Source organism: Jatropha curcas, chromosome 11 (genome assembly GCF_041381405.1).
Source record: "Jatropha curcas cultivar XTBG-Jc1 chromosome 11, XTBG_Jcur_1.0, whole genome shotgun sequence".
Taxonomy (NCBI): domain Eukaryota; kingdom Viridiplantae; phylum Streptophyta; class Magnoliopsida; order Malpighiales; family Euphorbiaceae; genus Jatropha; species Jatropha curcas.
The window spans coordinates 9,987,514-10,002,324 of NC_143161.1; the positions used below are offsets into that span (position 1 = coordinate 9,987,514).

At 32.2% G+C, this 14,811-nt stretch overlaps 1 non-coding gene across 1 annotated transcript; it reads right to left on the bottom strand.

Annotated features, from left to right (window-relative positions):
- Positions 1–14,738: 14,738 nt before the first annotated feature.
- On the bottom strand, positions 14,739–14,811 carry TRNAA-UGC (transfer RNA alanine (anticodon UGC)). The gene has a single exon. It is a non-coding gene; the product is annotated as a tRNA-Ala (tRNA).

The following is a 14,811-nucleotide window of genomic DNA, read 5'->3' on the forward strand; positions in this document are numbered from 1 at the left end:
AGAAACCTATTAATTAATATTGAACCAACCGATTATATATTAAATTACACTATTTTGCTATTTCTATGCATAACTTATTTTGTGGAAAGTTATATTGATACATGTTTAATATTTTAGAATTTTTTTTTTTTGTTAATTTTTTTCTTTTGCAACATGTGAAACTTTGTTATATACGAAAATAAATTCAGTCATTTTGATTTTTTTTATACATGGGAGGCCTAATGTACCGGAATAACGTTGTAGGCTATACAGTAGGTGATAGCCTTCCTCTTTAAATAATATTCACTAAATTAATGCGAGACGTAGGAAAACCTATCAGACCACACTTGATTGACTTATTTATCATATGTAAAGTTGGTATAAATTCATATTATTATAATATTTTAACTTCACATGTTTGGATCTCTCTAATCTTTTAAATAGTTGTTTTATGCATAAGCCAATTTTACCAAATACCTTTTTTATTAATAAATTGATTTGAAATATGACTTTTAAATCAATTAAATCCAATCATTAATAACATTATAAATAAGTAGAAAAAAGAATATTTAATTAAAAAAATATCAATAAAAGAAAAAATGTTAACCAATTATTTTCTTCCTCCTCCTAAGTTGAGGTTTTCTATACTATATATACATAATGAATTTAAAATAAAATTAAAGGATTAAAATATGTAAATGGTTAACTTTTAAATAATACAATATATAATGTGTTGCTTGATACTCCCTCGGTCCCATTTTATTTATTTGGTATTCTTTTTTTTGAATGTCCCAAAATGTTTGCAAAATTTCTAAATTTGTATATATAAATAATTATTTTTTCCATGATAACTTTTATTATCCTTAATTAAATAAAAGACTTGTATTAATATCTTAATAAGTTAATGGTAAAAAAGGACAAAATAACTTTTATTAACTAAATTCTTAATATGCGTATTTTGTCAAATTATACAAATAAAATGAGACGGAAGGGTATTATATTTTTAAGGGATTAAACTAGTTTATCTTTTTTAACTAACGATTTAAGAATTATTTAACCCTCTATTATTTGCAAGACATTGGGATCTTAAGCCGACTTGTACGTTGACACTTAACTTACACTTTGATTAAATAAATAAGTCTGAAAAAGAAAGCGACAAGAAAATTAATAAAAATAACAATGCAAATTGAAGTATTCAAATATAGATTGTCAAGCACACAAAACAAATAAATTTAACACTTAAAAAGCAAAAATAATAATAAAGAATTATCACACGTGATTTTGTCTCGTCCTACGTGTCAATCTACCCTTGGGTGGGCCAATTCTAGTGCTTCATTACTTTGTCATAGCCTCCCACGTATAACACACGAAGTCAATGAAATAGAGGCGCATGCTTGAATTCCTGTCCATGTAATCATATAATGTACTCATTTGAGTTGTAATGTCTTTTAATGAGTTTTATAATATATTGTATTTGCTTTTGATGGGCTTAAAATTATTGTAATTACCACCAATAGTGCAGAATGTATAATAATTTTTGTATCGTAATGAATAAAAAAAACAAATTGGTGATTAGTATTTTTTTTTTTTAAGAGAGGATTGATGATTAGTTTATAAGGTTAAAATAAGTTCGTCAAATTTATGAAATATTAAAGTCATTTTTCTTTAAAAATAATTTTTTTAAAGAAAAATATTTTTTATTAATTGATTTTATCAATTACTCCAAACATTAGAAAATATAAAAATTATTTTCTAAATAAATTATTTTATGAAAACAAATAGCGTATTAATTTTGAAATTAAAACATGTCAAAACTGATAGTAAAATTGAACAAGGAATATTAATTCTCAATTCTGATCCCATATTTTTTGGAAGTGGAATCGTAAATTGAGATTTTGATTTTGAACTACAATCTAACAGTAGCTAGTTTATATACATTCAAGTATCATGAAATATCTTCTATCTTAAAATAACTTCCAAGGAAAGTCATAAGTAAATTCACCAAAAAAAATTCTTAAAAATTAGTGAAGTGAAGATGTTTGGAAAGCGGTCAATGTAGTTTCTTAGAATTGGCATTAACTGCACTATATAAAGAACTAATCTCTCCACTCTTTGTACATTGTGGTCCACCATTATAATTATGAAGAATTTACAACTTTCAAAAACCTCTCCAAATCTTGATAGGGAAAAACCCAACATTTCTCTTCATAGTTCAAGGTTTATTTTCCTTGTAATTAATAAGGTAACCACAATTAACAATGCATAACCACAATTTACAATGCATATATCAACGACATACTAATGGTTGCCTTGTACTTATTCTCGTTCAGAGTTGTCTTGTACTTGATTATTGCTTTATTACATATGATCAATTGCCTCACGAAAAATATCTCAGTAAAAAATTACTGAAAATGCCACCACAGAGTTAACTGTGCAATGAGTTACTTGTTATAGTAAACATATGTTAACGTGTTAGAGTGTATTTTATTTATTTAATTAATTATTTCATTGTATAAGTAATTGTATAGTAAACATATGTTAACGTTTGGAGATGCAGGATGTCGATACTCGTACCTCTCGCATGCTAAGCGAGCGCTCTACCATTTGAGCTACATCCCCATTATAACAAATTCACTTGATCGGTCAATTCTTAGATATTTCCGAGAAATATCTTTTACCCTATAAAAGCTTCTAAGAAAAGTCCTAAGTGAATTCACCAAAAAAAATCTTAAAGACTAGGTAAGGAAAGACGTTTGGAAAGTTGTCCATGTAGTTTTCTAAAATTGGCACTGACCGCACTAAATATAAAGAACTAACCTCTCCACCCTCTGTGTATTATGGTCCACCGATATAATTATGAAGAATTTGTAACTTCTAAGAAATCTCTCCAACATTGATAAGGAAAACCATACAATTTCTCTTCCTACATCAAACTTTATTTTCCTTGTAGTTAATACCATAATCACAATTTACAATGCATATATCAACGACATATCAATGGTTGTCTTGTACTTGTTCTCGTTTGGGGTGATCTTGCATTCCACTAATGCTTAAATACATATGATCAATTGCTTAAAAACTTATGAAGGGAAGACATTGGGAAAGCTGTCCGTGTAGTATTTTGAATTGGCACACAAATCGCACTATATAAAGAACCAATCGTTCCACTCTCTGTACATTATGCTCCACACTATAATTAAGAAGAATTTATAACTTTGAAAAAACCTCTCCAAATATAAATAGGGAAAAACTCAACAATTTCCCTTCCTAGTCCAAAGTTTATTTTCCTTATAGTTAATATCGTAATCACAATTTACAATGCATATATCAACGACATACCAATAGATGCCTTTGCACTTATTCTCGTCTGGGGTTATCTTGCATTCGACTATTGCTCAATTACATATCGTCAATTGTTTTATGAAAAATCACCTAATAAAAAATTACCAAAAATAGGATTTTTTTACAAGAACTGTACCTAGCCTCGTGTTTAATGGTTCCAAAGAGTTAATTGTGGAAATAAAAATGCTACTGCATATATAAATAAATAACTTAAAATTTCAAGATGCAGGGTATCGATCCTCATACCTCTCACATGCAAAGACAAAACTTTACTATTTGGATATAATTCACTTCATTGATCAACTCCTAGAAATGTCTAACCAATGGTTGCCTATGTATATCTTCTCATTTCGGGTTATCTTGCATTTGATTATTGCTTAATTACATATGATCTTGCTTTATGAAAAATCATTTGATAAAACATTACTAAAAATAGGATTTTTTTTTTGACAAGAAATGTACCAAGCCTCGTGTTTAGTGGTTCCAAAGAGTTAATTATGGAAATAAAAATGCTACTGCATGTATAAATAAGAATAAAAATAACTTTAAGTTTTGAGATATAGAGTATCGATGACCATACCTCTCGCATGCTAAGCGAGCGCTCTACCATTTGAGCTACATCCCCATTGAAAATAATTCACTTCATTGATCAATCCCAGAAATTTCTAACCAATGGGAGCCTTTATACTTCTTCTCGTTTCGGGTTATCTTTCATTCGATTATTGCTTAATTACATATGATCTTTCTTCATGAAAAATCATCTAGTGAAAAATTATAGAAAGTAGGATTTTTTGACAAGAAATGTACCAAGCCTCGTATTTAGTGGTTCCAAAGAGTTATTGTGGAAATAAAAATACTACTGCATGTATAAATAAGAATAACTTTAAGTATGGAGATTGCAAGGTATCAATCTCCGTACCTCTCGCTAAGTTAAGCAAGCGCTCTACCATCTGAGCTATATCCCCATTGAAAACATTTCACTTTATTAATCAACTTCGAGAAATTTCTAACCAATTGTTGCCTTTGTACTTCTTATCATTTTGGGTTATCTTGCATTCGATTTTTGCTTAATTACATATGATCTTTTTTCATGAAAAATCATCTAGTAAAAAATTATAAGCCTGGTGTTTAGTGGTTCCAAAGAGTTATTGTGCAAATAAAAATGCTACTGCATGTATAAGTAAGAATAACTTTAAGATTAGAGATGTAGGGTATCAATCCCCATACCTCTCGCACGCTAATCCACTGCTCAACCATTTAAGCTACATCCCCATTGTAAATAATTTACATCATTGATGCACTCCTAAAAATTTCTAACCAATGTTCGCTTTTAGACTTGTTCTCATTTTGGGTTATCTTACATTCGATAATTGTTTAATTAGATGTGATCTTGCTTCATGAAAAATCATCTAGTAAAATATTACTGAAAATAGGATTGTTTTTTGACAAGAAATATATCTTTAGTGGTTCCAAAGAGTTAATTGTGGAAATAAAATGCTACTGCATGTATAAATAAAAATAACTTTAAGTTTGGAGAAGTGGAGTATAAATCCCTGTACCTCTCGCATGCTAACGAGCGCTCTACCATCTGAGCTACATCCCCATTGAAAACAATTCACTTTATTAATTAACTCCGAGAAATTTTCAACCTATTATTGCCTTTTTAATTCTTCTCATTTTGGGTTATCTTGCATTCGAGTATTGCTTAATTACATTTGATCTTTCTGAATGAAAATTCATCTAATAACAAATTACTTAAATAGGATTTTTTGATAAAAAAATGTATAAAGCCGTGGTTCCAAATAGTTAATTTTGCAAATAAAAATCCTATTGCGTTTATAGATAAGAATAACTTCAAGGTTGGAGATGCAGGGTACTAATCCCCATGTATCTCGCACGCTAAGCCAGTGCTCAACCATCTGAGCTGCATCCCCATTGTAAATAATTCACATCATTGATCGACTCCTTAAAATTTCTAACCAATGGTTGCTTTTAGACTTATTCTCATTTTAGGTTATCTTGCATTCGATTATTGCTTAATTACATATGATCTTGCTAAGCGAGCGCTCTACCATCTAAGCTATATCCCCATTGAAAACAATTCACTTTATTGATCAACTCCGAGAAAACTTCTTAACTAATGGCTGCCTTTGTACTTCTTCTCATTTTGGGTTATTTGTACTTCTTCTCATTTTTGTTTAGCGGTTCCAAAGAGTTATTGTTGAAATAAAAATGCTATTGTATGTATAAATAAGAATAGCTTTAAGTTTTAAGATGCGGAGTATCGATCCCCATACCTCTTGCATGCTAAGCGAGCGTTCTACCATCTGAGCTACATCCCCATTGAAAACAATTCGCTTTATTGATCAACTCCGAGAATTTTCTAACCAATAGTTGCTTTTGTACTTCTTCTCATTTTGGGTTATCTTGCATTCGATTGTTGCTTAATTACATTTGATATTTTTTCATGAAGAATCATCTGATAAAACATTAGTGAAAACAAGATTATTTAATGAAAAATGTACAAAGCCGTGGTTCCAAATAGTTAATTTTGCATACAAAAATCCTATTGCTTTTATAGATAAGAATAACTTCAAGGTTGGAGATGCAGGGTACCAATCCCCATGCCTCTCGCACGCTAAGACGATGCTCAACCATCTGTGCTACATGCCATTGAAAATAATTCACATCATTGATCGACCCCTTAAAATTTTTGACCAATGGTTGCTTTTAGACTTATTGTCATTTTGGCTTATCTTGCATTCTATTATTGCTTAATTACATATGATGTTGCTTCGTGAAAAATCATCTAGTAAAAAATTACTGAAAATAGGACTTTTTTTTGACAAGAAATGTACATTTCGTGGTTCGAAAGAAATAATTGTGGAAATAAAAATGATACTATATGTTTAAATAAGAATAACTTTAATGTCTGGAAATGCGGAGTATCGATCCCCGTACCTCTCGCTTGCTAAGCAAGCGCTCTGCCATGTGAGCTACATCTCCACTAAAAACAATTCACTTTATTGATCAACTCAGAGAAACTTCTAACTAATGGTTGTCTTTGTACTTCTTCTCATTTTGGGTTATTTGTACTTCTTCTCATTTTTGTTTAGCGGTTCCAAAGAGTTATTGTTGAAATAAAAATGGTATTGCATGTATAAATAAGAATCATATGATAAGACATTAGTGAAAACAGGATTGTTTAGTGAAAAATGTACAAAGCCGTGGTTCCAAATAGTTAATTTTGCAATTAAAAATCCTATGGCGTTTACACATAAGAATAACTTCAAGGTTGGAGATGCAGGGTACCAATCCCCATGCCTCTCGACGCTAAGCCACTGCTCAACCATCTGAGCTGCATCCCTGTTGAAAATAATTCACATCATTGATCGACCCCTTAAAATTTCTGACCAATGGTTGCTTTTAGACTTATTCTCATTTTGGCTTATCTTGCATTTGATTATAGCTTAATTACATATGATCTTGCTTCGTTAAAAATCATCTAGTAAAAAATTACTGAAAATAGGACTTTTTTTGACAAGAAATGTACATTTCGTGGTTCGAAAGAGTTAATTGTGGAAACAAAAAAGTCTGAAAATGAGAACTATCGATCCCCGTACCTCTCACTTGCAAAGCGAGCGCTCTACCATCTGAGCTACATCTCCATTGAAAACAGTTCACTTCATTGATCAACTCAAGGAAACCTCCAACTAATGGCTGCCTTTATACTTCTTCTCATTTTGTGTTATTTGTACTTCTTCTCATTTTTGTTTAGCTGTTCCAAAGAGTTATTGTTGAAATAAAAATGCTATTGCATGTATAAATAAGAATAGCTTTAAGTTTTCAAAAATGCTATTGCATGTATAAATAAGAATAACTTTAAGTTTTCAGATGGGGAGTATCGATCCCCGTACCTCTGGCATGCTAACGAGCGCTCTACCATCTGAGCTACATCCCCATTGAAAATAATTCGCTTTATTGATCAACACTGAGAAATTTCTAACCAATGGTTGCGTTTGTACTTCTTCTTATTTTGGGTTATCTTGCATTCGATTGCTGCTTAATTACATTTGATATTTCTTCATGAAAAATCGTCTGATAAAACATTAGTGAAAACAGGATTGTTTAATGAAAAATGTACAAAGCCGTGGTTCCAAATAGTTAATTTTGCAATTAAAAATCCTATGGCGTTTACACATAAGAATAACTTCAAGGTTGGAGATGCAGGGTACCAATCCCCATGCCTCTCGACGCTAAGCCACTGCTCAACCATCTGAGCTGCATCCCCGTTGAAAATAATTCACATCATTGATCGACCCCTTAAAATTTCTGACCAATGGTTGCTTTTAGACTTATTCTCATTTTGGCTTATCTTGCATTCGATTATAGCTTAATTACATATGATCTTGCTTCGTTAAAAATCATCTAGTAAAAAATTACTGAAAATAGGACTTTTTTTTGACAAGAAATGTACGTTTCGTGGTTCGAAAGAGTTAATTGTGGAAATAAAAAAGTCTGGAAATGTGGAGTATCGATCCCCGTACCTCTCGCTAGCAAAGCGAGCGCTCTACCATCTGAGCTACATCTCCAATGAAAACAATTTGCTTTACTGATCAACTCAAGGAAACTGCTAACTAATGGTTGCCTTTGTACTTCTTCTCATTTTGGGTTATTTGTACTTCTTCTCATTTTTGTTTACCGGTTCCAAAGAGTTATTGTTGAAATAAAAATGCTATTGCAGGTATAAATAAGAATAGCTTTAAGTTTTCAGATGCGGAGTATCGATCCCTATACCTCTTGGATGCAAAGCGAGTGCTCTACCATTTGAGCTACATCCCCATTAAAAACAATTCACTTTATCAATTAACTCCGAGAAATTTTCAACCTATTATTGCCTTTTTACTTCTTCTCATTTTGGGTTATCTTGCATTCAATTATTGCTTAATTATATTTGATCTTTCTGAATGAAAATTCATCCAATAACAAATTACTGAAAATAGGATTTTTTGATAAAAAATGTACAAAGCCGTGGTTCCAAATAGTTAATTTTGCAAACAAAAATCCTATTGCGTTTTTAGATAAGAATAACTTCAGGATTGGGGATGCACGGTATCAATACCCATACATCTCGCACGCTAAGCCAATGCTCAACCATCCGAGCTACATCCCTGATGTAAATAATTTACATCATTGATCGACTCCTTAGAATTTCTAACCAGTGGTTGCTTTTAGACTTATTCTCATTTTGAGTTATCTTGCATTCGATTGTTGCTTAATTACATATGATCTTGCTTCCTGAAAAATCATCTAGTAAAAAATTACTTAAAATATCATTTTTTTGATAAGAAATGTATGTTCAGTGGTTCCAAAGATTTACATGTGGAAATAAGAATGCTACTGCATGTATAAGAATAATTTTAAGTTTGGAGATGCGGAGTAACGATCCCCGTACCTCTCACATGCTAAGCGAGCGCTCTACCATCTGAGCTACATCTCCATTAAAAACAATTCACTTTATTAATCAAATCCGAGAAATTTCTAACTAATGGTTGCCTTTATACTTCTTCTAACCAATGGTTGCTTTTAGACTTGTTCTCATTTTGGGTTATCTTGCATTCGATTATTGCTCAATTACATATGATCTTGCTTTATGAAAAATCATATGGTAACAAATTACTCAAAGTAGGAATTTTTTTGACAAGAAATGAATGTTTAGTGGTTCTAAAGAGTTAATTGTGGAAATAAAAATGCTACTGCATGTATAAATAAGAATAACTTTAAGTTTGGAGATGCGAAGTATCTCTCCCCGTACCTCTCGCATGCTAAGCGAGTGCTCTACCATCTGAACTACATCTCCATTGAAAACAATTCACTATATTGATCAACTCCGAGAAATTTCTAACCAATGGTTGCCTTTGTTCTTCTTCTCAGTTTGGTTATCTTGCATTCGATTATTGCTTATTTACATATGATCTTTCTTCATGAAATATCATCTGCTAAAAAATTACAAGCCTTGTGTTTACTGGTTCCAAAGAGTTATTATTGAAACAAAAAAGCTACTGCATGTATAAATAAGAATAACTTTAAGTTTGAAGATGCAGAGTATCGATCCCCGTACATCTCGCATGCTAAGCGAGTGCTCTACCATCTGAGCTACATCATCATTAAAAGCAATTCACTTTATCCGAGAAATTACTAACCAATGGTTGCCTTTATACTTCTTCTCATTTTGGGTTATCTTGCATTCGATGATTGCTTAACTACATATGATCTTTCTTCATGAAAAATCATATGGTAAAAAATAACTGAAAATAGGATTTTTTTGACAAAAAATGCACAAAGGCCTGGTTCCAAATAGTTAATTTTGCAAATAAAAATGCTACTGTATTTATAAATAAGAATAACTTCAAGATTAGAGATGCAGGGTATCAGTCCCCAAGCCTCTCGCACCCTTAGCCAATGCTCAACCATATGAGCTACATCCCCATTGTAAATAATTCACATCCTTGATTGACTCCTAAAAATTTCTAACTAATGGTTGCTTTTAGACTTGTTCTTATTTTGGGTTATCTTGCATTCGATTATTACTTAATTACATATGATCTTGCTTCCTGAAAAATCATCTTGTAAAAAATTACTGAAAATATGATTTTTTTTTTTGATAAGAAATATATGTTTAGTGGTTCCAAAGAGTTAATTTTGCATATAAAAATGCTACTGCATGTACAAATAAGAAGAACTTTAAGTTTGGAGATGCGAGTATCGATTCCCGTACGTCACGCATGCTAAGCGAGCGCTCTACCATCTGAGCTACATTCCCATTGAAAACAATTCACTTTGTTGATGAACTCCGAGAAATTTCAGACCGATGGTTGCCTCTGTACTTCTTCTCATTTTAGGTTATCTCACATTCGATAATTGCTTAATTACATATGATCTTTCTTCGTGAAAAATCATATGGTAAAAAATTACTGAAAATGGTTTTTTTGACAAAAAAATGTACAAAGCCTTGGTTCCAAATCATTAATTTTGCAAATAAAAATGCTTATAAGTAAGAATAACTTCAAGATTAGAGAAGTAGGAATCCCCATGCCTCTCGCACCCTAAGCCAGTGCTTAACCATATGAGCCGCGTCCCCTTTGTAAATAATTCACATCATTGATTGACTCCTAAAAATTTCTAACCAATGGTTGGTTTTAGACTTGTTCTCATTTTGGCTAATCTTGCATTCTATTATTACTTAATTACATATGATCTTGCTTCCTGAAAAATCATCTAGTAAAAAATTACTGAAAATAGGATTTTTTTTTTATAAGAAGTATATGTTTAGTGGTTCCAAAGAGTTAATTGTGCAAATAAAAATGCTACTGCATGTACAAATAAGAAGAACTTTAAGTTTGGAGATGCGAGTATCGATTCCCATACCTCTTGCATGCTAAGCGAGCGCTCTACCATCTAAGCTATAATCCAATTAAAAACAATTCACTTTATTGATGAACTCTGAGAAATTTCTGACCGATGGTTGCCTTTGTACTTCTTCTCATTTTGGGTTATCTCACATTCGATAATTGCTTAATTACATATGATCCTTCTTCGTGAAAAATCATATGGTAAAAAATTACTGAAAATGGTTTTTCTAACAAAAAATGTATAAATCCTTGGATCCAAATCGTTAATTTTGCAAATAAAAATGCTTATAAGTAAGAATAACTTCAAGTTAGAGAAGCAGGAATCCCCATGCCTCTCGCACGCTAAGCCACTGTTCAACCATCTGAGCTGCATCCCAGTTGAAAATAATTCACATCGTTGATCGACCCCTTAAAATTTCTGACCAATAGTTGCTTTTAGACTTATTCTCATTTTGGCTTATCTTGCAATCGATTATTGCTTAATTACATATGATCTTGCTTCGTGAAAAATCATCTAGTAAACAATTACTGAAAATATGACTTTTTTTTACAAGAAATGTACGTTTGGTGGTTCGAAAGAGTTAATTGTGGAAACAAAAATGATACTGTATGTTTAAATAAAAATAACTTAAAGTCTGGAAATGCGGAGTATCGATCCCCGTACCTCTCGCTTGCAAAGCGAGCGCTCTTCCATCTGAGCTACATCTCCAATAAAAACAATTTGCTTTATTGATCCACTCAAGGAAACTGCTAACTAATGGTTGCCTTTGTACTTCTTCTCATTTTGGGTTATTTGCACTTCTTCTCATTTTTGTTTAGCGGTTCCAAAGAGTTATTGTTGAAATAAAAATGCTACTGCATGTATAAGTAAGAATAACTTTAAGTTTGGAGATGCGGAGTATTGATCTCCATACCTCTTGCATGCTAAGCGAGCGCTCTACCATCTGAGCTACATCCCCATTGACCACAATTCGCTTTATTGATCAACTACGAGAAATTTCTAACCAATGGTTGCATTTGTACTTCTTCTCATTTTGGGTTATCTAGCATTCGATTGTTGCTTAATTACATTTGATATTTCTTCATGAAAAATCATCTAATAAAACATTACTGAAAAAATGATTGTTTAATGAAAAATGTACAAAGCCGTGGTTCCAAATAGTTAATTTTGCAAATAAAAATCCTATAGCGCTTATGAACAAGAATAACTTCAATTTTGAGATGCAGGGTACCAATCCCCATGCCCCTCGCACGCTAAGCCACTGTCCAACCCTCTGAGCTGCATCCCTATTGAAAATAATTCACATCATTGATTTACCCTTTAAAATTTCTGACCAATGGTTGCTTTTAGACTTATTCTCATTTTGGCTTGTCTTGCATTCGATTATAGCTTAATTACATATGATCTTGCTTCGTGAAAAATCATCTAGTAAAAAATTCCTTAAAATAGGACTTTTTTGACAAGAAATGGACGTTTCGTGGTTTGAAAGAGTTAATTGTGGAAACAAAAATGATACTGTATGTTTAAATAAAAATAACTTCAAGTCTGGAAATGCGGAGTATCGATCGCCGTACCTCTCCCTTGCAAAGTGAGCACTTTACCATCTAAGCTACATCTCTATTGAAAATAATTTACTTTATTGATCAACTCAAGGAAACTTCCAACTAATGGTTGCCTTTTTACTTCTTCTCATTTCGGGTTATTTGTACTTCTCATTTTTGTTTAGCGGTTCCAAAGAGTTATTATTGAAATAAAAATGCTACTGCATGTATAAATAAGAATAACTTTAAGTTTGGAGATGCGGAGTATCAATCCCCGTACCTCTCGCATGCTAAGCGAGCGCTCTACCATCTAAGCTACATCCCCATTGACCACAATTCACTTTATTGATCAACTGCGAGAAATTTCTAACCAATGGTTGCCTTTGTACTTCTTCTCTTTTTGGGTTATCTTGCATGTGATTGTTGATTAATTACATTTCATATTTTTTCATGAACAATCATCTGATAAAACATTAATGAAAACATGATTGTTTAATGAAAAATGTACAAAGCCGTGGTTCCAAATAGTTAATTTTGCAAATAAAAATCCTATAGCGTTTATAAATAAGAATAACTTCAATTTTGAGATGCAGGGTACCAAGCCCCATGCCTCTCGCACGCTAAGCCACTGTTCAACTATCTGAGCTGCATCCCCGTTGAAAATAATTCACATCATTGATTGATCCCTTAAAATTTCTGACCAATGGTCGCTTTTAGACTTATTCTCATTTTCTGTTATCTTGCATTCAATTATTGCTTAATTACATATGATTTTGCTTCGTGATTACTGAAAATAGGATTTTTTGTGAAAAGAAATGTACGTTTCACAGTTCAAAAGAGTTAATTGTGAAAAAAAAATGATACTGTATGTTTAAATAAGATTAACTTCAAGTCTTGGAAATGCGGAGTATCGATCCCCGTACCTCCCGCCTGCAAAGCGAGCGCTCTACCATCTGAGCTACATCTCCATTGAAAACAATTCACTTTATTGATCAACTCAAGGAAACTGCTAACTAATGGTTACCATTGTACTTCTTCTCATTTTGGGTTATTTGTCCTTCTTCTCATTTTTGTTTAGCGGTTCCAAAGAGTTATTGTTGAAATAAAAATGCTATTGCATGTATAAATAAGAATAGCTTTAAGTTTGGAGATGCAGAGTATCAATCCCCATACCTCTCGCATGCTAAGCGAGCGCTCTACCATCTGAGTTACATCCCCATTGAAAACAATTCGCTTTACTGATCAACTGTGAGAAATTTCTAACCAATGGTTGCCTTTGTACTTCTTCTCATTTTGGGTTATCTTGCATTCGATTTTTGCTTAATTACATTTAATATTTCTTCATGAAAAATCATCTGATAAAACATTACTGAAAAAATGATTGTTTAATGAAAAATGTGCAAAGCCGTGGTTCCAAATAGTTAATTTTGCAAATACAAATCCTATGGCGCTTATGAATAAGAATAACTTCAATTTTGAGATGCAGGGTACCAATCCCCATGCCTCTTGCACGCTAAGCCACTGTTCAACCCTCTAAGCTGCACCCCTATTGAAAATAATTCACATCATCGATTGACCCCTTAAAATTTTTGACCAATGGTTGCTTTTAGACTTATTCTCATTTTGGCTTATCTTGCATTCGATTATAGCTTAATTACATATGATCTTGCTTCGTGAAAAATCATCTAGTAAAAAATTACTGAAAATAGGACTTTTTTTGACAAGAAATGCACATTTCATAGTTCGAAAGAGTTAATTGTGGAAACAAAAATGATACTGTATGTTTAAATAAGAATAACTTAAAGTCTGGAAATGTGGAATGTCGATCCCCATACCTCTCACTTGCTTACTCTTCCATCTGAGCTACATCTCCATTGAAAACAATTCGCTTTATTGATCAACTCCGAGAAATTTCTAAACAATGGTTGCCTTTGTACTGCTTCTTGTTTTGGGTTATCTTGCATTCGATTGTTGATAATTACATTTGATATTTCTTCGTGAAAAATCATCTGATAAAACATTAGTGCAAAACACGATTGTTTAATGAAAAATGTACAAAGCCGTGGTTCCAAATAGTTAATTTTGCAAATAAAAATCCTATAGCGTTTATAAATAAGAATAACTTCAATTTTGAGATGCAGGGTACCAATCCCCATGCCTCTCGCACGCTAAGCCACTGTTCAACCATCTGAGCTGCATCCCCGTTGAAAATAATTCACATCATTGATTGACCCTTTAAAATTTCTGACCAATGGTCGCTTTTAGACTTATTCGCATTTTGGGTTATCTTGCATTCGATTATTGCTTAATTACATATGATCTTGCTTCGTGAAAAATCATCTAGTAAAAAATTACAGAAAATAGGCCTTTTTTTGACAAGAAATGTACGTTTCGTCGTTCGAAAGAGTTAATTATGGAAACAAAAATGATACTGTATGTTTAAATAAGAATAACTTCAAGTCTTGGAAATGCGGAGTATCGATCCCCGTACCTCTCGCTTGCAAAGCGAGCGCTCTACCATCTGAGCTACATCTCC